We start from the raw sequence: 25,435 nt of genomic DNA on the forward strand, positions 1-25,435 counted from the left end.
CTTTTCGATTTAATTCCGATGCAATTTCTGTGTTTCATCGTCAATAGGAAGGTCAGAGGGATACAGTAAACCGGAGGTGAAAAATCGCAATCTATAACTAGTGTCACAGGAATGGTTGAATCTATAATCAGTAAATAGAGTCAGTGTTCTTGTACTTAAGTTGGCATTGTGCCTTTTGTATTTAATTCCGATGCAAATTCTGTGTTTCATCGTCAATAAGAAGGTCCAAGGGATACACTAAACCTGGAGTGTAGCATCGGAATCTATAACTAGTGTCACAGGAATGGTTCAAAACATAGACAATAAGAAGAGTCAGTCTTCGTGTACTTAAGTCGGCATTTTGCCTTTTGTATTTAATTCCGATGCAATTTCTGTGTTTCATCGTCAAAAAGAAGGTCCAAGGGATACAGTAAACCTGAAGTGAAGCATCGGAATCTATAACTAGTGTCACAGGAATGGTTCAAAGCAGAGTCAGTAAGAAGAGTCAGTCTTCTTGTACTTATGTCGGCATTGTGCCTTTTGTATTTAATTCCGAAGCAATTTCTGTGTTTCATCGTCAATAAGAAGGTCCAACTGATACAGTAAACATGAAGTGAAGCATCGGAATCTATAACTAGTGTCACAGGAATGGTTCAAACATATACAGTAAGAAGAGTCAGTCTTCTTGTACTTAAGTCGGCATTGTGCCTTTCGAATTTAATTCCGATGGAATTTCTGTGTTTCATTGTCAATAAGAGGATCAGAGGGATACAGTAAACATGAAGTGAAGCATCGGAATCTATAACTAGTGTCACAGGATTGGTTCAAAACATAGTCAGTAAGAAGAGTCTGCCTTCTTGTCCTTAAATTGGCAATGTGCCTTTTGTATTTAATTCCGATGCAATTTGTGTGTTTCATCGACAATAAGAAGGTCAGAGGTATACAGTAAACCTTGAAGTGAAGCATCGGAATCCACAACTAGTGTCACAGGAATGGTTCAAAACATAGACAGTACGAAGAGTCAGTCTTCTTGTACTTAAGTCGGCATTGTGCCTTTTGTATTTAATTCCGATGCAATATATGTGTTTCATCGTCAATAAGATGGTCCAAGGTAGACAGTAAACCTAAAGTAAAGCGTCGGAATCTATAACTAGTGTCACAGGAATGGTTGAAACTATAATCAGTAAGAGTAGTCAGTCTTCTTGTACTTAAGTCGGCATTGTGTATTTTCTATTTAATTCCGATGCAATTTCTGTGTTTCAACTTCAATAAGAAGGTCCAAGGGATACAGTAAACCTGGAGTGAAGCATCGGAATCTATAACTAGTGTCACAGGAATGGTTCATAACATAGACAGTAAGAAGAGTCGGTCGTCTTGTACTTAAGTCGGCATTGTGCCTTTTCTATTTAATTCCGATGCAATTTCTGTGTTTCATCGTCAATAGGAAGGTCAGAGGGATACAGTAAACCTGAGGTGAAGCATCGCAATCCATAACTAGTGTCACAGGAATGGTTGAAACTATAATCAGTAAATGGAGTCAGTGTTCTTGTACTTAAGTCGGCATTGTGCCTTTTGTATTTAATTCCGATGCAATTTCTGTGTTTCATCGTCAATAAGAAGGTCCATGAGATACACTAAACCTGGAGTGTAGCATCGGAATCTATAACTAGTGTCACAGGAATGGTTCAAAACATAGACAATAAGAAGAGTCAGTCTTCGTGTACTTAAGTCGGCATTTTGCCTTTTGTATTTAATTCCGATGCAATTTCTGTGGTTCATCGTCAATAAGAAGGTCCAAGGGATACAGTTAACCTGAAGTGAAGCATCGGAATCTATAACTAGTGTCAGAGGAATGGTTCAAAACATAGTGAGTAAGAAGAGACCGTCTTCTTGTACTTAAGTCGGCATTGTGCCTTTCGTATGTAATTCCGATGCAATTTCTGTGTTTCACCGTCAATAAGAAGGTCAGAGGGATACAGTAAACCTGAAGTGAAGCATCGGAATCTATAACTAGTGTCACAGGAATGGTTCAAACATATACAGTAAGTAGAGTCAGTCTTCTTGTACTTAAGTCGGCATTGTGCCTTTCGTATTTAATTCCGATGCAATTTCCGTGTTTCATTGTCAATAAGAGGGTCAGAGGGATACAGTTAACATGAAGTGAAGTATCGGAATCTATAACTAGTGTCACAGGAATGGTTCAAAATATAGTCAGTAAGAAGATTCAGTTTCTTGGCCTTAAGTCGGCATTGTGCCCTTTGTATTTAATTCCGATGCAATTTCTGTGTTTCATCGTCAATAAGTAGGTCCATGGGATACAGTGAACCTGGAGTGAAGCACCGGAATCTATAACTAGAGTCACAGTAATGGATCAAAACATAGACAGTAAGAAGAGTCGGTCTTCTTGTACTTAAGTCGGCATTGTGCCTTTTGTATTTAATTCCAATGCAATTTCTGTGTTTCATCGTCAATAAGAAGGTCCAAGTGATACAGTACACATGAAGTGAAGCATCGGAATCTATAACTAGTATTACTGGAATAGTTCAAAATATAGACAGTAAGAAGAGTCAGTCTTCTTGTACTTAAGTCGGCATTGTGCTTTTGTATTTAATTCCGATGCAATTTCTGTGTTTCATCGTCAATAAGAAGGTCCATAGGGTTATAGTAAACCTGAAGTGAAGCATCGGAATCTATAACTAGTGTCACTGGAAATGTTCAAAATATAGACAGTAAGAAGAGTCAGTCTTCCTGTACTTAAGTCGGCATTGTGGCTTTTGTGTTTAATTACGATGCAATTTCTGTGATTCATAGTCAATTAGAAGGTCCGAGGGAGACAGTAAACCTGAAGTGAAGCATCGGAATCTATAACTAGTGTCACACTAATGGTTCAAAACATAGACAGTACGATGAGTCAGTCTACTTGTACTTAAGTCGGCATTGTTCCTTTTCTATTTAATTCCGATGCTATTTCTGTGTTTCATCGTCAATAACAAGGTCCAAGGGATACAGTAAACCTGGAGGTAAGCATCGGAATCTATAACTAGTGTCACAGAATTGGTTCAAAACATGGTCAGTAAGAAGAGTCAGCCTTCTTGTCCTTAAGTTGGAATTGTGCCTTTTGTATTTAATTCCGATGCAATTTCTGTGTTTCATCGTCAATGAGAAGGTCAGAGGTATACAGTGAACCTGAAGTGAAGCATCGGAATCCACAACTAGTGTCAATGGAATGGTTCAAAACATAGACAGTAAGAAGAGCCAGTCTTCTTGTACTTAAGTCGGCATTGTGCCTTTTGTATTTAATTCCGATGTTATTTCTGAGTTTCATCGTCAATAAGAAGGTCAGAGGGATACAGTAAACCTGAAGGGAATCATCGAAATCTATAACTAGTGTCACAGGACTGGTTCAAAATTTAGTCAGTAAGAAGAGTCAGTCTTCATGTCCGTAAGTCGGCATTGTCCCTTTTGTATTTAATTCCGATGCAATTTCTGTGTTTCATCGTCAATAAGTAAGTCCAAGGGAGATAGTAAACCTGGAGTGAAGCTTCGGAATCTATAACTAGTGTCACAGGAAAGGTTCAAACATAGACAGTAAGAAGAGTCAGTCAACTTGTACTTAATTCGGCATTGTGCCTTTTGTATTTAATTCCAATGCAATTTCTGTGTTTCATCGCCAATAAGAAGGTCCAAGGGATACAGTTAACCTGAAGTTAAGCGTCGGAATCTATAACTAGTGTCACAGGAATGGTTCAAAACATAGACAGTAGGAAGAGTCAGTGTTCATGTACTTAACTCGGCATTGTGCCTTTTGTATTTAATTCCGATGCAATTTCTGTGTTTCATCGTCAATAAGAAGGTATAAGGGATACAATAAACCAGAAGTAAAGCATCGGAATCTTCAACTAGTGTCACAGTATTGGTCCAAAACATAGACAGTAAGAAGAGTCAGTCTTCTTGTACTTAAGTCGGCATTGTGAATATTCTATTTAATTCCGATGCAATTTCTGTGTTTCATCGTCAATAAGAAGGGCAGAGGGATACAGGAAACCTGAAGTGAAGCATCGGAATCCACAACTAGTGTCACAGGAATGGTTCAAAACATAAACAGTAGGTAGAGTCAGTCTTCTTGTTCTTAAGTCGGCATTGTGCCTTTTGTATTTAATTCCGATGCAATATCTGTGTTTCATCGTCAATAAGATGGTCCAAGGTATACAGTAAACCTAAAGTAAAGCGTCGGAATCTATAACTAGTGTCACAGGAATGGTTGAAACTATAATCAGTAAGAGGAGTCAGTCTTCTTGTACTTAAGTCGGCATTGTGTCTTTTCTATTTAATTCCGATGCAATTTCTGTGTTTCATCGTCAATAAGAAGGTCCAAGGGTAACAGTAAACCTGGAGTGAAGCATCGGAATCTATAACTAGTGTCACAGGAATGGTTCATAACATAGACAGTAAGAAGAGTCGGTCTTCTTGTACTTAAGTCGGCATTGTGCCTTTTCTATTTAATTCCGATGCAATTTCTGTGTTTCATCGTCAATAGGAAGGTCAGAGGGATACAGTAAACCTGAGGTGAAGCATCGCAATCTATAACTAGTGTCACAGGAATGGTTGAAACTATAATCAGTAAATAGAGTCAGTGTTCTTGTACTTAAGTCGGCATTTTGCTTTTGTATTTAATTCCGATGCAATTTCTGTGTTTCATCGTCAATAACAAGGTCCAAGGGATACAGTAAACATGGAGTGAAGCATCGGAATCTATAACTAGTGTCACAGGATCGGTTAAAAGCATAGTCAGTAAGAAGAGTCAGCATTCTTGTCATTAAATTGGCATTGTGCCCTTTGTATTTAATTCCGATGCAATTTCTGTGTTTCATCATCAATAAGTAGGTCCAAGGGATACAGTGAACCTGGAGTGAAGCACCGGAATCTATAACTAGAGTCACAGTAATGGATCAAAGCATAGACAGTAAGAAGAGTCGGCCTTCTGGTACTTAAGTCGGCATTGTGCCTTTTGTATTTAATTCCAATGCAATTTCGGTGTTTCATCGTCAATAAGAAGGTCCAAGGGATACAGTACACATGAAGTGAAGCATCGGAATCTATAATTAGTGTCACTGGAATAGTTCAAAATATAGACAGTAAGAAGAGTCAGTCTTCTTGTACTTAAGTCGGCATTGTGCTTTTGTATTTAATTCCGATGCAATTTCTGTGTTTCATCGTCAATAAGAAATTCCGAGGGATACAGTAAATCTCAAGTGATGCATCGGAATCCACAACTAGTGTCAATGGAATGGTTCAAAACATAGACAGTAAGAAGAGCCAGTCTTCTTGTACTTAAGTCGGCATTGTGCATTTTGTATTTAATTCCGATGTTATTTCTGAGTTTCGTCGTCAATAAGAAGGTCAGAGGGATACAGTAAACCTGAAGGGAAGCATCGAAATCTATAACTAGTGTCACAGGAATGGTTCAAATTATAGTCAGTAAGAAGAGTCAGTCTTCATGTCCGTAAGTCGGCATTGTCCCTTTTGTATTTAATTCCGATGCAATTTCTGTGTTTCATCGTCAATAAGAAGGTCCAAGGGATATAGTAAACCTGGAGTGAAGCATCGGAATCTATAACTAGTGTCACAGGAATGGATCAAACATAGACAGTAAGAAGAGTCAGTCAACTTGCACTTAAGTCGGCATTGTGCTTTTTGTATTTAATTCCGATGCAATTTCTATGTTTCATCGCCAATAAGAAGGTCCAATGGAAACAGTAAACCGTAAGTGAAGCGTCGGAATCTATAACTAGTGTCACAGGAATGGTTCAAAACATAGACTGTATGAAGAGTCAGTGTTCATGTACTTAAGTCGGCATTGTGCCTTTTGTATTAAATTTCTATGCAATTTCTGTGTTTCATCGTCAATAAGAAGGTATAAGGGATACAGTAAACCTGAAGTAAAGCATCGGAATCTACAACTAGTGTCACAGGATTGGTTCAAAACATAGACAGTAGGAAGAGTCAGTCTTCTTGTCCTTAAATTGGCATTGCGCCTTTTGTATTTAATTCCGATGCAATTTGTGTGTTTCATCGACAATAAGACGGTCAGAGGTATACAGTAAACCTGAAGTGAAACATCGGAATCCACAACTAGTGTCACAGGAATGGTTCAAAACATAGACAGTAGGAAGAGTCAGTCTTCTTGTACTTAAGTGGGCATTGTGCCTTTTGTATTTAATACCGATGCAGTATCTGTGTTTCATCGTCAATAAGACGGTCCAAGGTATACAGTAAACCTAAAGTAAAGCGTCGGAATCTATAACTAGTGTCACAGGAATGGTTGAAACTATAATCAGTAAGAGGAGTCAGTCTTCTTGTACTTAAGTCGGCATTGTGTCTTTTCTATTTAATTCCGATGCAATTTCTGTGTTTCATCGTCGATAAGAAGGTCCAAGGGTTACAGTAAACCTGGAGTGAAGCATCGGAATCTATAACTAGTGTCACAGGAATGGTTCATAACATAGACAGTAATAAGAGTCGGTCTTCTTGTACTTAAGTCGGCATTGTGCCTTTTCTATTTAATTCCGATGCAATTTCTGTGTTTCATCGTCAATAGGAAGGTCAGAGGGATACAGTAAACCTGAGGTGAAACATCGCAATCTATAACTAGTGTCACAGGAATGGTTGAAACTATAATCAGTAAATAGAGTCAGTGTTCATGTACTTAAGTCGGCATTGTGCCTTTTGTATTTAATTCCGATGCAATTTCTGTATTTCATCGTCAATAAGAAGGTCCAAGGGATACACTAAACCTGGAGTGTAGCATCGGAATCTATAACTAGTGTCACAGGAATGGTTCAAAACATAGACAATATGAAGAGTCAGTCTTCGTGTACTTAAGTCGGCATTTTGCCTTTTGTATTTAATTCCGATGCAATTTCTCTGTTTCATCGTCAAAAAGAAGGTCCAAGGGATACAGTAAACCTGAAGTGAAGCATCGGAATCTATAACTAGTGTAACAGGAATGGTTCAAAGCAGAGTCAGTAAGAAGAGTCAGTCTTCTTGTACTTATGTCGGCATTGTGCCTTTTGTATTTAATTCCGAAGCAATTTCTGTGTTTCATCGTCAATAAGAAGGTCCAAGGGATACAGTAAACATGAAGTGAAGCATCGGAATCTATAACTAGTGTCACAGGAATGGTTCAAACATATACAGTAAGAAGAGTCAGTCTTCTTGTACTTAAGTCGGCATTGTGCCTCTCGTATTAAATTCCGATGCAATTTCTGTGTTTCATTGTCAATAAGAGGATCAGAGGGATACAGTAAACATGAAGTGAAGCATCGGAATCTATAACTAGTGTCACAGGAATGGTTCAAAATATAGTCAGTAAGAAGATTCAGTCTTCTTGGCCTTAAGTCGGCATTGTGCCCTTTGTATTTAATTCCGATGCAATTTCTGTGTTTCATTGCCAATAAGAAGGTCCAAGGGATACAGTAAACCTGAAGTTAAGCGTCGGAATCTATAACTAGTGTCACAGGAATGGTTCAAAACATAGACAGTAGGAAGAGTCAGTGTTCATGTACTTAAGTCGGCATTGTGCCTTTTGTATTTAATTCCGATGCAATTTCTGTGTTTCATCGTCAATAAGAAGGTATAAGGGATACAATAAACCTGAAGTAAAGCATCGGAATCTACAACTAGTGTCACAGTATTGGTCCAAAACATAGACAGTAAGAAGAGTCAGTCTTCTTGTACTTAAGTCGGCATTGTGAATATTCTATTTAATTCCGATGCAATTTCTGTGTTTCATCGTCAATAGGAAGGGCAGAGGGATACAGGAAACCTGAAGTGAAGCATCGGAATGCACAACTAGTGTCACAGGAATGGTTCAAAACATAGACAGTAGGAAGAGTCAGTCTTCTTGTACTTAAGTCGGCATTGTGGCTTTTGTATTTAATTCCGATGCAATATCTGTGTTTCATCGTCAATAAGATGGTCCAAGGTATACAGTAAACCTAAAGTAAAGCGTCGGAATCTATAACTAGTGTCACAGGAATTGTTGAAACTATAATCAGTAAGAGGAGTCAGTCTTCTTGTACTTAAGTCGGCATTGTGCCTTTTCGATTTAATTCCGATGCAATTTCTGTGTTTCATCGTCAATAGGAAGGTCAGAGGGATACAGTAAACCTGAGGTGAAGCATCGCAATCTATAACTAGTGTCACAGGAATGGTTGAAACTATTATCAGTAAATAGAGTCAGTGTTCTTGTACTTAAGTCGGCATTTTGCTTTTGTATTTAATTCCGATGCAATTTCTGTGTTTCATCGTCAATAGGAAGGGCAGAGGGATACAGGAAACCTGAAGTGAAGCATCGGAATGCACAACTAGTGTCACAGGAATGGTTCAAAACATAGACAGTAGGAAGAGTCAGTCAACTTGTACTTAAGTCGGCATTGTGCCTTTTGTATTTAATTCCGATGCAATTTCTGTGTTTCATCGCCAATAAGAAGGTCCAATGGATACAGTAAACCGTAAGTGAAGCGTCGGAATCTATAACTAGTGTCACAGGAATGGTTCAAAACATAGACAGTAGGAAGAGTCAGTGTTCATGTACTTAAGTCGGCATTGTGCCTTTTGTATTAAATTCCTATGCAATTTCTGTGTTTCATCGTCAATAAGAAGGTATAAGGGATACAGTAAACCTGAAGTAAAGCATCGGAATCTACAACTAGTGTCACAGGATTGGTTCATAACATAGACAGTAAGAAGAGTCAGTCTTCTTTTACTTAAGTCGGCATTGTGCCTTTTCTATTTAATTCCGATGCAATTTCTGTGTTTCATCGTGAATAAGAGGGGCAGAGGGATACAGTAAACCTGAAGTGAAGCATCGGAATCTATAACTAGTGTCACTGGAATAGTTCTAAATATAGACAGTAATAAGAGTCAGTCTTCCTGTACTTAAGTCGGCATTCTGGCTTTTGTGTTTAATTCCGATGCAATTTCTGTGATTCATCGTCAATAAGAAGGTCCAAGGGAAACAGTAAACCTGAAGTGAAACATTGGAATCTATAACTAGTGTCACAGGGATGGTTCAAATCATAGACAGTACGAAGAGTCAGTCTTCTTGTACTTTAGATGGCATTGTTCCTTTTCTATTTAATTCCGATGCAATTTGTGTGTTTCATCGTCAATAACAAGATCCAATGGATACAGTAAACATGGAGTGAAGCATCGGAATCTATAACTAGTGTCACAGGATTGGTTCAAAACATAGTCAGTAAGAAGAGTCAGCCTTCTTGTCCTTAAATTGGCATTGTGCCTTTTGTATTTAATTCCGATGCAATTTGTGTGTTTCATCGACAATAAGAAGGTCAGAGGTATACAGTAAACCTGAAGTGAAACATCGGAATCCACAACTAGTGTCACAGGAATGGTTCAAACATAGACAGTAGGAAGAGTCAGTCTTCTTGTACTTAAGTGGGCATTGTGCCTTTTGTATTTAATTCCGTTGCAATATCTGTGTTTCATCGTCAATAAGATGGTCCAAGGTATACAGTAAACCTAAAGCAAAGCGTCGGAATCTATAACTAGTGTCACAGGAATGGTTGAAACTATAATCAGTAAGAGGAGTCAGTCTTCTTGTACTTAAGTCGGCATTGTGTCTTTTCTATTTAATTCCGATGCAATTTCTGTGTTTCATCGTCAATAAGAAGGTCCAAGGGTTACAGTAAACCTGGAGTGAAGCATCGGAATCTATAACTAGTGTCACAGGAATGGTTCATAACATAGACAGTAAGAAGAGTCGGTCTTTTTGTACTTAAGTCGGCATTGTGCCTTTTCGATTTAATTCCGATGCAATTTCTGTGTTTCATCGTCAATAGGAAGGTCAGAGGGATACAGTAAACCTGAGGTGAAACATCGCAATCTATAACTAGTGTCACAGGAATGGTTCAAAACATAGTCAGTAAGAAGAGTCAGTCTTCAAGTCCTTAAGTCGGCATTGTGCCTTTTGTATTTAATTCCGATGCAATTTCTGTGTTTCATCGTCATTAAGAAGGTCCAAGGGATACACTAAACCTGGAGTGTAGCATCGGAATCTATAACTAGTGTCACAGGAATGGTTCAAAACATAGACAATAAGAAGAGTCAGTCTTCGTGTACTTAAGTCGGCATTTTGTTTTTGTATTTAATTCCGATGCAGTTTCTGTGTTTCATCGTCAAAAAGAAGGTCCAAGGGATACAGTAAACCTGAAGTGAAGCATCGGAATCTATAACTAGTGTCACAGGAATGGTTCAAAGCAGAGTCAGTAAGAAGAGTCAGTCTTCTTGTACTTATGTCGGCATTGTGCCTTTTGTATTTAATTCCGAAGCAATTTATGTGTTTTATCGTCAATAAGAAGGTCCAAGGGATACAGTAAACATGAAGTGAAGCATCGGAATCTATAACTAGTGTCACAGGAATGGTTCAAACATATACAGTAAGAAGAGTCAGTCTTCTTGTACTTAAGTCGGCATTGTGCCTTTCGTATTTAATTCCGATGCAATTTCTGTGTTTCATTGTCAATAAGAGGATCAGAGGGATACAGTAAACATGAAGTGAAGCATCGGAATCTATAACTAGTGTCACAGGAATGGTTCAAAATATAGTCAGTAAGAAGATTCAGTCTTCTTGGCCTTAAGTCGGCATTGTGCCCTTTGTATTTAATACCGATGCAATTTCTGTGTTTCATCGTCAATAAGTAGGTCCAAGGGATACAGTGATCCTGGAGTGAAGCATCGGAATCTATAACTAGAGTCACAGTAATGGATCAAAACATAGACAGTAAGAAGAGTCGGTCTTCTTGTACTTAAGTCGGCAGTGTGCCTTTTGTATTTAATTCCAATGCAATTTCTGTGTTTCATCGTCAATAAGAAGGTCCAAGGGATACAGTAAACCTGAAGTGAAGCATCGGAATCTATAACTAGTGTCACTGGAATGGTTCAAAATATAGACAGTAAGAAGAGTCAGTCTTCCTGTACTTAAGTCGGCATTGTGGCTTTTGTGTTTAATTGCGATCAATTTCTGTGATTCATAGTCAATAAGAAGGTCCAAGGGAAACAGTAAACCTGAAGTGAAGCATCGGAATCTATAACTAGTGTCACAGGAATGGTTCAAAACATAGACAGTACGAAGAGTCAGTCTACTTGTACTTAAGTCGGCATTGTTCCTTTTCTATTTAATTCCGATGCAATTTCTGTGTTTCATCGTCAATATGAAGGTCAGAGGGATGCAGTAAACCTGAAGGGAAGCATCGAAATCTATAACTAGTGTCACAGGAATGGTTCAAAATATAGTCAGTAAGAAGAGTCAGTCTTCATGTCTGTAAGTCGGCATTGTCCCTTTTGTATTTAATTCCGATGCAATTTCTGTGTTTCATCGTCAATGAGAAGGTCCAAGGGATATAGTAAACCTGGAGTGAAGCAACCGAATCTATAACTAGTGTCACAGGAATGGATTAAACATAGACAGTAAGAAGAGTCAGTCAACTTGTACTTAAGTCGGCATTGTGCCTTTTGTATATAATTCCGATGCAATTTCTGTGTTTCATCGCCAATAAGAAGGTCCAAGGGATACAGTAAACCTGAAGTGAAGCGTCGGAATCTATAACTAGTGTCACAGGAATGGTTCAAATCATAGACAGTAGGAAGAGTCAGTGTTCATGTACTTAAGTCGGCATTGTGCCTTTTGAATTTAATTCCGATGCAATTTCTGTGTTTCATCGTCAATAAGAAGGTATAAGGGATACAGTAAACCTGAAGTAAAGCATCGGAATCTACAACTAGTGTCACAGGATTGGTTCAAAACATAGACAGTAAGAAGAGTCAGTCTTCTTGTACTTAAGTCGGCATTGTGCCTTTTATATTTAATTCCGATGCAATTTCTGTGTTTCATCGTCAATAAGAAGGGCAGAGGGATACAGTAAACCTGAAGTGAAGCATCGGAATCTATAACTAGTGTCACCAGAATGGTTCAAAACATAGTCAGTAAGAAGAGTCAGTCTTCTTATTCTTAAGTCGGCATTGTGCCTTTTGTATTTGATTCCGATGCAATTTCTGTGTTTCATCGTCAATACGAAGGTCCAAGGGATACAGTAAACCTGAAGTGAAGCATCGGAATCTATAACTAGTGTCACTGGAATGGTTCTAAATATAGACAGTAAGAAGAGTCAGTCTTCCGGTACTTAAGTCGGAATTGTGGCTCTTGTGTTTAATTCCGATGCAATTTCTGTGATTCATCGTCAATAAGAAGGTCCAAGGGAAACAGTAAACCTGAAGTGAAACATTGGAATCTATAACTAGTGTCACAGGAATGGTTCAAAACATAGACAGTACGAAGAGTCAGTCTTCTTGTCCATAAGTCGGCATCGTTCCTTTTCTATTTAATTCCGATGCTATTTCTGTGTTTCATCGTCAATAACAAGGTCCAAGGGATACAGTAAACATGGAGTGAAGCATCGGAATCTATAACTAGTGTCACAGGAATGGTTCAAAACAGAGTCAGTAAGAAGAGTTAGTCTTCTGGTACTTACGTCGGCATTGTGTCTTTTGTATTTAATTCCGATGCAATTTCTGTGTTTCATCGACAATAAGAAGGTACAAGGGATACAGTTAACCTGAAGTGAAGCGTCGGAATCTATAACTAGTGCCACAGGAATGGTTAAAAACATAGACAGTAGGAAGAGTCAGTCCTCTTGTACTTAAATCGGCATTGTGCCTTTTGTATTTAATTCCGATGCAATTTCTGTGTTTCTTCGTCAATAAGTAGGTCCAAGGAATACAGTAAACCTGAAGTGAAGCATCGGAATCTACAACTAGTGTCACAGGATTAGTTCAAAACATAGACAGTAAGAAGAGTCAATGTTCTTGTACTTAATTCGGCATTGTGCCTTTCGTATATAATTCCGATGCAATTTCTTTGTTTCATCGTCAATAAGAAGGTATAAGGGATACAGTAAACCTGAAGTAAAGCATCGGAATCTACAACTAGTGTCACAGCATTGGTTCAAAACATAGACAGTAAGAAGAGTCAGTCTTCTTGTACTTAAGTCGGCATTGTGCCTTTTCTATTTAATTCCGATGCAATTTCTGTGTTTCATCGTCAATAAGAAGGGCAGAGGGATACAGTAAACCTGATGTGAAGCATCGGAATCTATAACTAGTGTCACCAGAATGGGTCAAAACATAGTCAGTAAGAAGAGTCAGTCTTCTTATACTTAAGTCGGCATTGTGCCTTTTGTATTTGATTCCGATGCAATTTCTGTGTCTCATCGTCAATACGAAGGTCCAAGGGATACAGTAAACCTGAAGTGAAGCATCGGAATCTATAACTAGTGTCACTGGAATGGTTCTAAATATAGACAGTAAGAAGAGTCAGTCTTCCTGTACTTAAGTCGGGATTGTGGCTCTTGTGTTTAATTCCGATACAATTTCTGTGATTCATCGTCAATAAGTAGGTCCAAGGGAAACAGTAAACCTGAAGTGAAACATTGGAATCTACAACTAGTGTCACAGGAATGGTTCAAAACATAGACAGTACGAAGAGTCAGTCTTCTTGTACTTAAGTCGGCATTGTTCCTTTTCTATTTAATTCCGATGCAATTTCTGTGTTTCATCGTCAATAACAAGGTCCAAGGGATACAGTAAACATGGAGTTAAGCGTCGGAATCTATAACTAGTGTCACAGGATTGGTTCAAAACATAGTCAGTAAGAAGAGTCAGCCTTCTTGTCCGTAAATTGGCATTGTGCCTATTGTATTTAATTCCGATGCAATTTGTGTGTTTCATCGTCAATAAGAAGGTCAGAGGTATACAGTAAACCTGAAGTGAAGCATCAGAATCTATAACTAGTGTCACAGGAATGGTTTAAACATATACAGTAAGAAAAGTCAGTCTTCTTGTACTTAAGTCGGCATTGTGCCTTTTGTATTTAATTCCGATGCAATTTCTGTGTATCATCGTCAATAAGAAGGTACAAGGGATACAGTTAACCTGAAGTGAAGCGTCGGAATCTATAACTAGTGCCACAGGAATGGTTAAAAACATAGACAGTAGGAAGAGTCAGTGTTCTTGTACTTAAGTCGGCATTGTGCCTTTTATATTTAATTCCGATGCAATTTCTGTGTTTCATCGTCAATAAGAAGGGCAGAGGGATACAGTAAACCTGAAGTGAAGCATCGGAATCTATAACTAGTGTCACCAGAATGGTTCAAAACATAGTCAGTAAGAAGAGTCAGTCTTCTTATTCTTAAGTCGGCATTGTGCCTTTTGTATTTGATTCCGATGCAATTTCTGTGTTTCATCGTCAATACGAAGGTCCAAGGGATACAGTAAACCTGAAGTGAAGCATCGGAATCTATAACTAGTGTCACTGGAATGGTTCTAAATATAGACAGTAAGAAGAGTCAGTCTTCCGGTACTTAAGTCGGAATTGTGGCTCTTGTGTTTAATTCCGATGCAATTTCTGTGATTCATCGTCAATAAGAAGGTCCAAGGGAAACAGTAAACCTGAAGTGAAACATTGGAATCTATAACTAGTGTCACAGGAATGGTTCAAAACATAGACAGTACGAAGAGTCAGTCTTCTTGTCCATAAGTCGGCATCGTTCCTTTTCTATTTAATTCCGATGCTATTTCTGTGTTTCATCGTCAATAACAAGGTCCAAGGGATACAGTAAACATGGAGTGAAGCATCGGAATCTATAACTAGTGTCACAGGAATGGTTCAAAACAGAGTCAGTAAGAAGAGTTAGTCTTCTGGTACTTACGTCGGCATTGTGTCTTTTGTATTTAATTCCGATGCAATTTCTGTGTTTCATCGACAATAAGAAGGTACAAGGGATACAGTTAACCTGAAGTGAAGCGTCGGAATCTATAACTAGTGCCACAGGAATGGTTAAAAACATAGACAGTAGGAAGAGTCAGTCCTCTTGTACTTAAATCGGCATTGTGCCTTTTGTATTTAATTCCGATGCAATTTCTGTGTTTCTTCGTCAATAAGTAGGTCCAAGGAATACAGTAAACCTGAAGTGAAGCATCGGAATCTACAACTAGTGTCACAGGATTAGTTCAAAACATAGACAGTAAGAAGAGTCAATGTTCTTGTACTTAATTCGGCATTGTGCCTTTCGTATATAATTCCGATGCAATTTCTTTGTTTCATCGTCAATAAGAAGGTATAAGGGATACAGTAAACCTGAAGTAAAGCATCGGAATCTACAACTAGTGTCACAGCATTGGTTCAAAACATAGACAGTAAGAAGAGTCAGTCTTCTTGTACTTAAGTCGGCATTGTGCCTTTTCTATTTAATTCCGATGCAATTTCTGTGTTTCATCGTCAATAAGAAGGGCAGAGGGATACAGTAAACCTGATGTGAAGCATCGGAATCTATAACTAGTGTCACCAGAATGGGTCAAAACATAGTCAGTAAGAAGAGTCAGTCTTCTTATACTTAAGTCGGCATTGTGCCTTTTGTATTTGATTCCGATGCAATTTCTGTGTCTCATCGTCAATACGAAGGTCCAAGGGATACAGTAAACCTGAAGTGAAGCATCGGAATCTATAACTAGTGTCACTGGAATGGTTCTAAATATAGACAGTAAGAAGAGTCAGTCTTCCTGTACTTAAGTCGGGATTGTGGCTCTTGTGTTTAATTCCGATACAATTTCTGTGATTCATCGTCAATAAGTAGGTCCAAGGGAAACAGTAAACCTGAAGTGAAACATTGGAATCTACAACTAGTGTCACAGGAATGGTTCAAAACATAGACAGTACGAAGAGTCAGTCTTCTTGTACTTAAGTCGGCATTGTTCCTTTTCTATTTAATTCCGATGCAATTTCTGTGTTTCATCGTCAATAACAAGGTCCAAGGGATACAGTAAACATGGAGTTAAGCGTCGGAATCTATAACTAGTGTCACAGGATTGGTTCAAAACATAGTCAGTAAGAAGAGTCAGCCTTCTTGTCCGTAAATTGGCATTGTGCCTATTGTATTTAATTCCGATGCAATTTGTGTGTTTCATCGTCAATAAGAAGGTCAGAGGTATACAGTAAACCTGAAGTGAAGCATCAGAATCTATAACTAGTGTCACAGGAATGGTTTAAACATATACAGTAAGAAAAGTCAGTCTTCTTGTACTTAAGTCGGCATTGTGCCTTTTGTATTTAATTCCGATGCAATTTCTGTGTATCATCGTCAATAAGAAGGTACAAGGGATACAGTTAACCTGAAGTGAAGCGTCGGAATCTATAACTAGTGCCACAGGAATGGTTAAAAACATAGACAGTAGGAAGAGTCAGTGTTCTTGTACTTAAGTCGGCATTGTGCCTTTTGTATTTAATTCCGATGCAATTTCTGTGTTTCATCGTCAATAAGAGGGTGAGAGGGATACAGTAAACCTGAAGTGAAGCATCGGAATCTATAACTAGTGTCACAGGAATGGTCCAAAACATAGTCAGTAAGAAGAGACCGTCTTCTTGTACTTAAGTCAGCATTGTGCCTTTCGTATTTAATTCCGATGCAATTTCTGTGTTTCACCGTCAATAAGAATGTCAGAGGGATACAGTAAACCTGAAGTGAAGCATCGGAATCTATAACTAGTGTCACAGGAATGGTTTAAACATATACAGTAAGAAAAGTCAGTCTTCTTGTACTTAAGTCGGCATTGTGCCTTTTGTATTTAATTCCGATGCAATTTCTGTGTTTCATCGTCAATAAGAGGGTCAGAGGGATACAGTAAACATGAAGTGAAGCATCGGAATCTATAACTAGTGTCACAGGAATGGTTCAAAGTATAGTCAGTAAGAAGATTCAGTCTTCTTGTACTTAAGTCGGCATTGTGCTTTTGTATTTAATTCCGATGCAATTTCTGTGTTTCATCGTCAATAAGAAGGTCCAAGGGATACAGTAAACCTAAAGTGAAGCATCGGAATCTATAACTAGTGTCACTGGAATGGTTCAAAATATAGACAGTAAGAAGAGTCAGTCTTCCTGTACTTAAGTCGGCATTGTGGCTTTTGTGTTTAATTCCGATGCAATTTCTGTGATTCATCGTCAATAAGAAGGTCCAAGGGATACAGTAAACCTGAAGTGAAGCATCGGAATCTATAACTAGTGTCACAGGAATGGATCAAAACATAGACAGTACGAAGAGTCAGTCTACTTGTACTTAAGTCGGCATTGTTCCTTTTATATTTAATTCCGATGCTATTTCTGTGTTTCATCGTCAATAACAAGGTCCAAGGGATACAGTAAACCTGGAGTGAAGCATCGGAATCTATAACTAGTGTCACAGGATTGGTTCAAAGCATAGTCAGTAAGAGGAGTCAGCCTTCTTGTCCTTAAGTTGGCATTGTCCTTTTTGTATTTAATTCCGATGCAATTTCTGTGTTTCATCGTCAATAAGAAGGTCAAAGGTATACAGTGAACCTGAAGTGATGCATCGGAATCAACAACTAGTGTCAATGGCATGGTTCAAATCCTAGACAGTAAGAAGAGCCGGTCTTCTTGTACTTAAGTCGGCATTGTGCCTTTTGTATTTAATTCCGATGCTATTACTGAGTTTCATCGTCAATAAGAAGGTCAGAGGGATACAGTAAACCTGAAGGGAAGCATCGGAATCTATAACTAGTGTCACAGGAATGGTTCAAAATATAGTCAGTAAGAAGAGTCAGTCTTCTTGTACTTAAGTCGGCATTGTGCTTTTGTATTTAATTCCGATGCAATTTCTGTGTTTCATCGTCAATAAGAAGGTCCAAGGGATTCAGTAAACCTAAAGTGAAGCATCGGAATCTATAACTAGTGTCACTGGAATGGTTCAAAATATAGACAGTAAGAAGAGTCAGTCTTCCTGTACTTAAGTCGGCATTGTGGCTTTTGTGTTTAATTCCGATGCAATTTCTGTGTTTCATCGTCAATAAGAAGGTATAAGGGATACAGTAAACCTGAAGTAAAGCATCGGAATATACAACTAGTGTCACAGGATTGGTTCAAAACATAGACAGTAAGAATAGTCAGTCTTCTTGTACCTATGTCGGCATTGTTCCTTTTCTATTTAATTCCGATGCAATTTCTGTGTTTCATCGTCAATAACAAGGTCCAAGGGATACAGTAAACATGGAGTGAAGCATCGGAATCTATAACTAGTGTCACAGGATTGGTTCAAAACATAGTCAGTAAGAAGAGTCAGCCTTCTTGTCCTTAAATTGGCATTGTGCCTTTTGTATTTAATTCCGATGCAATTTGTGTGTTTCATCGTCAATAAGAAGGTCAGAGGTATACAGTAAACCTGAAGTGAAGCATCGGAATCCACAACTAGTGTCACAGGAATGGTTCAAATCATAGACAGTAGGAAGAGACAGTCTTCTTGTACTTAAGTCGGCATTGTCCCTTTTGTATTTAATTCTGATGCAATATCTGTGTTTCATCGTCAATACGATGGTCCAAGGTATACAGTAAACCTAAAGTAAAGCGTCGGAATCTGTAACTAGTGTCACAGGAATGGTTGAAACTATAATCAGTAAGAAGAGTCAGTCTTCTTGTACTTAAGTCGGCATTGTGTCTTTTCTATTTAATTCCGATGCAATTTCTGTGTTTCATCGTCAATAAGAAGGTCCAAGGGATACAGTAAACCTGGAGTGAAGCATCGGAATCTATAACTAGTGTCACAGGAATGGTTCATAACATAGACAGTAAGAAGAGTCGGTTTTCTTGTACTTAAGTCGGCATTGTGCCTTTTTTATTTAATACCGATGCAATTTCTGTGTTTCATCGTCAATAGGAAGGTCAGAGGGATACAGTAAACCTGAGGTGAAGCATCGCAATCTATAACTAGTGTCACAGGAATGGTTGAAACTATAATCAGTTAGAAGGGTCAGTGTTCTTGTACTTAAGTCGGCATTGTGCCTTTTGTATTTAATTCCGATGCAAATTCTGTGTTTCATCGTCAATAAGAAGGTCCAAGGGATACACTAAACCTGGTGTGTAGCATCGGAATCTATAACTAGTGTCACAGGAATGCTTCAAAACATAGACAATAAGAAGAGTCAGTCTTCGTGTACTTAAGTCGGCATTTTGCCTTTTGTATTTAATTCCGATGCAATTTCTGTGTTTCATCGTCAATAAGAAGGTCCAAGGGATACAGTAAACCTTAAGTGAAGCATCGGAATCTATAACTAGTGTCACAGGAATGGTTCAAAACAGAGTCAGTAAGAAGAGTCAGTCTTCTTGTACTTAAGTCGGCATTGTGCCTTTTGTATTTAATGCCGAAGCAATTTCTGTGTTTCATCGTCAATAAGAAGGTCCAAGGGATACAGTAAACCTGAAGTGAAGCATCGGAATCTATAACTAGTGTCACTGGAATGGTTCAAAATATAGACAGTAAGAAGAGTCAGTCTTCTTGTACTTACGTCGGCATTGTGTCTTTTGTATTTAATTCCGATGCAATTTCTGTGTTTCTTCGTCAATAAGTAGGTCCAAGGAATACAGTAAACCTGAAGTCAAACATCGGAATCCACAACTAGTGTCACAGGATTGGTTCAAAGATAGAGAGTAAGAAGAGACAATGTTCTTGTACTTAATTCGGCATTGTGCCTTTTCTATTTAATTCCGATACAATTTCTGTGTTTCATCGTCAATAAGAAGGTCCAAGGTATACAGCACACCTGAAGTGAAGCATCGGAATCTATAACTAGTGTCACACGAATGGTTCAAAACATAGTCAGTAAGAAGAGTCAGTCTTCTTGTACTTAATTCGACATTGTGCCTTTTGTATTTAATTCCGATGTAATTTCTGTGTTTCATCGTCAATAAGAGGGTGAGAGGGATACAGTAAACCTGAAGTGAAGCATCGGAATCTATAACTAGTGTCACAGGAATGGTTCAAAACATAGTCAGTAAGAAGAGACCGTCTTCTTGTACTTAAGTCGGCATTGTGCCTTTGGTATTTAATTCCGATGCAATTTCTGTGTTTCACCGTCAATAAGAAGGTCAGAGGGATACAGTAAACCTGAAGTGAAGCATCGGAATCTATAACTAGTGTCACAGGAATGGTTCAAAACAGAGTCAGTAAGTAGAGTCAGTCTTCTTGTACTTAAGTCGGCATTGTGCCTTTTGTATTTAATTCCGAAGCAATTTCTGTGTTTCATCGTCAATAAGAAGGACCAAGGGATACAGTAAACCTGAAGTGAAGCATCGGAATCTATAACTAGTGTCACTGGAATGGTTCAAAATATAGACAGTAAGAAGAGTCAGTCTTCTTGTACTTACGTCGGCATTGTGTCTTTTGTATTTAATTCCGATGCAATTTCTGTGTTTCTTCGTCAATAAGTAGGTCCAAGGAATACAGGAAACCTGAAGTGAAGCATCGGAATCTACAACTAGTGTCACAGGATTGGTTCAAACATAGACAGTAAGAAGAGTCAATGTTCTTGTACTTAATTCGGCATTGTGCCTTTTCTATTTAATTCCGATACAATTTCTGTGTTTCATCGTCAATAAGAAGGTCCAAGGGAAACAGTAAACCTGAAGTGAAACATTGGAATCTATAACTAGTGTCACAGGAATGGTTCAAAACATTGACAGTACGAAGAGTCAGTCTTCTTGTACTTAAGTCGACATTGTTCCTTTTCTATTTAATTCCGATGCAATTTCAGTGTTTCATCGTCAATAACAAGGTCCAAGGGATACAGTAAACATGAAGTGAAGCAGCGGAATCTATAACTAGTGTCACAGGATTGGTTCAAAACATAGTCAGTAAGAAGAGTCAGCCTTCTTGCCCTTAAATTGGCATTGTGCCTTTTGTATTTAATTCCGATGCAGTTTCTGTGTTTCATCGTCAAAAAGAAGGTCCAAGGGATACAGTAAACCTGAAGTGAAGCATCGGAATCTATAACTAGTGTCACAGGAATGGTTCAAAGCAGAGTCAGTAAGAAGAGTCAGTCTTCTTGTACTTATGTCGGCATTGTGCCTTTTGTATTTAATTCCGAAGCAATTTATGTGTTTTATCGTCAATAAGAAGGTCCAAGGGATACAGTAAACATGAAGTGAAGCATCGGAATCTATAACTAGTGTCACAGGAATGGTTCAAACATATACAGTAAGAAGAGTCAGTCTTCTTGTACTTAAGTCGGCATTGTGCCTTTCGTATTTAATTCCGATGCAATTTCTGTGTTTCATTGTCAATAAGAGGATCAGAGGGATACAGTAAACATGAAGTGAAGCATCGGAATCTATAACTAGTGTCACAGGAATGGTTCAAAATATAGTCAGTAAGAAGATTCAGTCTTCTTGGCCTTAAGTCGGCATTGTGCCCTTTGTATTTAATACCGATGCAATTTCTGTGTTTCATCGTCAATAAGTAGGTCCAAGGGATACAGTGATCCTGGAGTGAAGCATCGGAATCTATAACTAGAGTCACAGTAATGGATCAAAACATAGACAGTAAGAAGAGTCGGTCTTCTTGTACTTAAGTCGGCAGTGTGCCTTTTGTATTTAATTCCAATGCAATTTCTGTGTTTCATCGTCAATAAGAAGGTCCAAGGGATACAGTAAACCTGAAGTGAAGCATCGGAATCTATAACTAGTGTCACTGGAATGGTTCAAAATATAGACAGTAAGAAGAGTCAGTCTTCCTGTACTTAAGTCGGCATTGTGGCTTTTGTGTTTAATTGCGATCAATTTCTGTGATTCATAGTCAATAAGAAGGTCCAAGGGAAACAGTAAACCTGAAGTGAAGCATCGGAATCTATAACTAGTAACACAGGAATGGTTCAAAACATAGACAGTACGAAGAGTCAGTCTACTTGTACTTAAGTCGGCATTGTTCCTTTTTTATTTAATTCCGATGCAATTTCTGTGTTTCATCGTCAATATGAAGGTCAGAGGGATACAGTAAACCTGAAGGGAAGCATCGAAATCTATAACTAGTGTCACAGGAATGGTTCAAAATATAGTCAGTAAGAAGAGTCAGTCTTCATGTCTGTAAGTCGGCATTGTCCCTTTTGTATTTAATTCCGATGCAATTTCTGTGTTTCATCGTCAATGAGAAGGTCCAAGGGATATAGTAAACCTGGAGTGAAGCATCCGAATCAATAACTAGTGTCACAGGAATGGATTAAACATAGACAGTAAGAAGAGTCAGTCAACTTGTACTTAAGTCGGCATTGAGCCTTTTGTATATAATTCCGATGCAATTTCTGTGTTTCATCGCCAATAAGAAGGTCCAAGGGATACAGTAAACCTGAAGTGAAGCGTCGGAATCTATAACTAGTGTCACAGGAATGGTTCAAATCATAGACAGTAGGAAGAGTCAGTGTTCATGTACTTAAGTCGGCATTGTGCCTTTTGAATTTAATTCCGATGCAATTTCTGTGTTTCATCGTCAATAAGAAGGTATAAGGGATACAGTAAACCTGAAGTAAAGCATCGGAATCTACAACTAGTGTCACAGGATTGGTTCAAAACATAGACAGTAAGAAGAGTCAGTCTTCTTGTACTTAAGTCGGCATTGTGCCTTTTATATTTAATTCCGATGCAATTTCTGTGTTTCATCGTCAATAAGAAGGGCAGAGGGATACAGTAAACCTGAAGTGAAGCATCGGAATCTATAACTAGTGTCACCAGAATGGTTCAAAACATAGTCAGTAAGAAGAGTCAGTCTTCTTATTCTTAAGTCGGCATTGTGCCTTTTGTATTTGATTCCGATGCAATTTCTGTGTTTCATCGTCAATACGAAGGTCCAAGGGATACAGTAAACCTGAAGTGAAGCATCGGAATCTATAACTAGTGTCACTGGAATGGTTCTAAATATAGACAGTAAGAAAAGTCAGTCTTCCGGTACTTAAGTCGGAATTGTGGCTCTTGTGTTTAATTCCGATGCAATTTCTGTGATTCATCGTCAATAAGAAGGTCCAAGGGAAACAGTAAACCTGAAGTGAAACATTGGAATCTATAACTAGTGTCACAGGAATGGTTCAAAACATAGACAGTACGAAGAGTCAGTCTTCTTGTCCATAAGTCGGCATCGTTCCTTTTCTATTTAATTCCGAAGCTATTTCTGTGTTTCATCGTCAATAACAAGGTCCAAGGGATACAGTAAACATGGAGTGAAGCATCGGAATCTATAACTAGTGTCACAGGAATGGTTCAAAACAGAGTCAGTAAGAAGAGTTAGTCTTCTGGTACTTACGTCGGCATTGTGTCTTTTGTATTTAATTCCGATGCAATTTCTGTGTTTCATCGACAATAAGAAGGTACAAGGGATACAGTTAACCTGAAGTGAAGCGTCGGAATCTATAACTAGTGCCACAGGAATGGTTAAAAACATAGACAGTAGGAAGAGTCAGTCCTCTTGTACTTAAATCGGCATTGTGCCTTTTGTATTTAATTCCGATGCAATTTCTGTGTTTCTTCGTCAATAAGTAGGTCCAAGGAATACAGTAAACCTGAAGTGAAGCATCGGAATCTACAACTAGTGTCACAGGATTAGTTCAAAACATAGACAGTAAGAAGAGTCAATGTTCTTGTACTTAATTCGGCATTGTGCCTTTCGTATATAATTCCGATGCAATTTCTTTGTTTCATCGTCAATAAGAAGGTATAAGGGATACAGTAAACCTGAAGTAAAGCATCGGAATCTACAACTAGTGTCACAGCATTGGTTCAAAACATAGACAGTAAGAAGAGTCAGTCTTCTTGTACTTAAGTCGGCATTGTGCCTTTTCTATTTAATTCCGATGCAATTTCTGTGTTTCATCGTCAATAAGAAGGGCAGAGGGATACAGTAAACCTGATGTGAAGCATCGGAATCTATAACTAGTGTCACCAGAATGGGTCAAAACATAGTCAGTAAGAAGAGTCAGTCTTCTTATACTTAAGTCGGCATTGTGCCTTTTGTATTTGATTCCGATGCAATTTCTGTGTCTCATCGTCAATACGAAGGTCCAAGGGATACAGTAAACCTGAAGTGAAGCATCGGAATCTATAACTAGTGTCACTGGAATGGTTCTAAATATAGACAGTAAGAAGAGTCAGTCTTCCTGTACTTAAGTCGGGATTGTGGCTCTTGTGTTTAATTCCGATGCAATTTCTGTGATTCATCGTCAATAAGTAGGTCCAAGGGAAATAGTAAACCTGAAGTGAAACATTGGAATCTATAACTAGTGTCACAGGAATGGTTCAAAACATAGACAGTACGAAGAGTCAGTCTTCTTGTACTTAAGTCGGCATTGTTCCTTTTCTATTTAATTCCGATGCAATTTCTGTGTTTCATCGTCAATAACAAGGTCCAAGGGATACAGTAAACATGGAGTTAAGCGTCGGAATCTATAACTAGTGTCACAGGATTGGTTCAAAACATAGTCAGTAAGAAGAGTCAGCCTTCTTGTCCGTAAATTGGCATTGTGCCTATTGTATTTAATTCCGATGCAATTTGTGTGTTTCATCGTCAATAAGAAGGTCAGAGGTATACAGTAAACCTGAAGTGAAGCATCAAAATCTATAACTAGTGTCACAGGAATGGTTTAAACATATACAGTAAGAAAAGTCAGTCTTCTTGTACTTAAGTCGGCATTGTGCCTTTTGTATTTAATTCCGATGCAATTTCTGTGTATCATCGTCAATAAGAAGGTACAAGGGATACAGTTAACCTGAAGTGAAGCGTCGGAATCTATAACTAGTGCCACAGGAATGGTTAAAAACATAGACAGTAGGAAGAGTCAGTGTTCTTGTACTTAAGTCGGCATTGTGCCTTTTGTATTTAATTCCGATGCAATTTCTGTGTTTCATCGTCAATAAGAGGGTGAGAGGGATACAGTAAACCTGAAGTGAATCATCGGAATCTATAACTAGTGTCACAGGAATGGTCCAAAACATAGTCAGTAAGAAGAGACCGTCTTCTTGTACTTAAGTCAGCATTGTGCCTTTCGTATTTAATTCCGATGCAATTTCTGTGTTTCACCGTCAATAAGAATGTCAGAGGGATACAGTAAACCTGAAGTGAAGCATCGGAATCTATAACTAGTGTCACAGGAATGGTTTAAACATATACAGTAAGAAAAGTCAGTCTTCTTGTACTTAAGTCGGCATTGTGCCTTTTGTATTTAATTCCGATGCAATTTCTGTGTTTCATCGTCAATAAGAGGGTCAGAGGGATACAGTAAACATGAAGTGAAGCATCGGAATCTATAACTAGTGTCACAGGAATGGTTCAAAGTATAGTCAGTAAGAAGATTCAGTCTTCTTGTACTTAAGTCGGCATTGTGCTTTTGTATTTAATTCCGATGCAATTTCTGTGTTTCATCGTCAATAAGAAGGTCCAAGGGATACAGTAAACCTGGAGTGAAGCATCGGAATCTATAACTAGTGTCACAGGATTGGTTCAAAGCATAGTCAGTAAGAGGAGTCAGCCTTCTTGTCCTTAAGTTGGCATTGTCCTTTTT

This window comes from Schistocerca serialis, chromosome 9 (assembly GCF_023864345.2).
Source record: "Schistocerca serialis cubense isolate TAMUIC-IGC-003099 chromosome 9, iqSchSeri2.2, whole genome shotgun sequence".
Lineage (NCBI taxonomy): Eukaryota > Metazoa > Arthropoda > Insecta > Orthoptera > Acrididae > Schistocerca > Schistocerca serialis.